The sequence below is a fragment of the Apis dorsata genome, unplaced genomic scaffold (assembly GCF_000469605.1).
Source record: "Apis dorsata unplaced genomic scaffold, Apis dorsata 1.3 scaffold_163, whole genome shotgun sequence".
Taxonomy (NCBI): Eukaryota; Metazoa; Arthropoda; class Insecta; order Hymenoptera; family Apidae; genus Apis; species Apis dorsata.
Window position 1 is genome coordinate 663,138 of NW_006263452.1, and position 2,282 is coordinate 665,419.

A 2,282-nucleotide genomic window follows, 5' to 3' on the forward strand; every position below is an offset into this window, starting at 1 on the left:
CACCACTTCGAAGGATCGAGAGACAAGAACAGGCCTATATCACCGTGGGGCCCCCACGTGTGGGGCCACAGTTTCCGGTTTCGAGTGCCGCGAATTCGTCGGCCGGAAACCCCTCCGGTGAAACAAAGCGCGCCATAGTTTCGAAACTGCCCCGAGTGAGGAGGTGGGGCGGGGGGACCGCGAAAACTGGAGACGGTTTACGTAACATCGAAGATTATATCCGTGCATGCAAGAGAAACAAACGAATCGATGACAGCCGGTTTGTTTCAACGTTTTTCCATTCCAACGTATCATTTCTGATCTGGGATATTACCGATGACGCGACCTGAATAAAATACTAACTAAAAATTGAATGTCGAGTTGGAATGGAACGAATCGCAAATTGCAGCGTATTTTTCTACTCGGGAATTAGAAGAAACTACGTAACAACGTATGCACAACATCGATAATCGAAATCATAAAGTACACTTTACTTCATTACATTAAGTAATGAATCATTGCACAATCACCACTCGGCGAATAAATCAATACCGGAATGTTATGGAAAAAATTTTCCATCATTATTGTACAATCTTAAATACCACGATAATTAGCACTCCTATTTTTTTCACCTAGGTTTAAAAACAAAATCGTTCCCAATCGTTCACCAATCGCGAGCAACGATCCATCAACACGCCCTAAAATTTTCCTTTTCCAATCTCCTCTTCTACCTTTCGTAAATAAAAAAAAAAAAAGAAGAAGAAGAAGAAGAACAAGATATAATTCTAATCTACTACTCACTGACGTCTCGATCAAGCTGAATCCTCGTCGATTTCTCTTCCTCCGTGGAAGCGTCCGTTCGTTCCCAGGGCGACGTGCACGTCGCGTGGTTCACCGCGGATCCCAAGAGTTTCCAACCGGGAGCCGGTTTCGAGATGTATCGGCTGACGAGAGACGAGACGAGACGAGACGAGACGAGACGAGACGAGATGAGATGAGACGGGCAGAGAAGGGGAGGAGAGAGGAAGAGGAGCGCACGTGGCGGGAAGGCAAAGCGCGGCCGCAAAAACGGCAGGCTACGACACGACCTCGCCGACGGTCGCAACGAGACTGAACTTCCAGCGAGAATACCGCCTCCAATCTGGAAACAGCTGCTCTGCCAGCCAGCGCCAGAAAACTGCTCGGTCGCTTGGCGGACAGGCAAGCCGCGCCAAGTATATCTTCTGCGAGTGGCGATCCGGACGTGGTAGGGGGGTACGCCACTAGAAAAATCACGTTTCACCCTATTAGGACCACGCTGCTCCACGCTGTTCTTCACCTACCGTCGGTTGATCGAGGATGGAAGATGAAAGAAAAAATTGTCCCCGCTGTGGTATGTTAAGTAACCGTTCAATTGCAGCTCTCCGATTCTTATATCTCGACGGTTTTTCTTTTTTTTTTTCTTCAGCCAGAGGATGATTCACCACCGATGGTTCCAGTTTATATGATATTCGATACTCGCCGAGAGATTATAATTTTAATTTAGTAAGGTGTTGTGATTGTAGACATCTGGATGAAGACAATCTGGTGGTGGTGGTGGTTAGTCACGCCGATCTTCTGAAACCATCGTTGTGAATTTTAATGGTGTTTTGAAAAAGGTATAATATACAAAAATATGAGAATATTACCGTATGAAAATAGAATTGAAATAATTGAAACGAAATTTTTATCAAATGTAAATTGAAAGAGAATAAATAAGAGAATTAATCGTTTTTGCCGAGAAAAAAAAAATTAACGTTAGATGTAGATCATGATACACAATAGTTGGAGCGTAATTCATCATCCAACAATTGTTTTTAGATTTGTTTTTAATCTAGATTTTTACCTCCAATAATCCCTTTAACCCAATTATTCGATGCGTATTCTCGAATTAATCGAATATTCCGTTCTAAATGCACCTATCACTTCCAAAACCATCGACAGAAAGTTGCTTGAAAAGGAGCCCGAAAAATATCTGGTGATGGCAGGATAACATACCGTGCTTGTAACGCGCCTCCGTATAGTATAGGGATATTACCTGAAAAAACGAATATTTCCCTTCACTGACAGCTGCTCATGTAAATATTTACATTTCGTATGAGGGCCGGGGTCGTTCACACGAGGCCTGCAACTTGCAGTCCAACGCAAGTTGCGCAGCTCGTTCGAATGCAACGTATAGAGATGCAAATTTAGAAACGAGAAACACTTAGCTTTCCCAAAATCGTTGCTCGATCGTCTCGTAAAATATCCAATGATCACAAGAAAAAAAAAAAAAAAAAAAAAAA

At 43.3% G+C, this 2,282-nt stretch overlaps 1 protein-coding gene across 1 annotated transcript in view; it reads right to left on the reverse strand.

The window, feature by feature from the left end:
• LOC102677152 (extracellular sulfatase SULF-1 homolog) overlaps nt 1-1,132 on the reverse strand; it is a 72,295-nt gene extending 71,163 nt beyond the window's left edge. The window contains exon 1 of the mRNA XM_006613846.2: nt 781-1,132. The gene's annotated coding sequence lies outside the window, so the exon portion shown is untranslated. The remainder of the gene's footprint in view (nt 1-780) is intronic.
• Between the last annotated feature and the right edge of the window lie 1,150 nt (nt 1,133-2,282).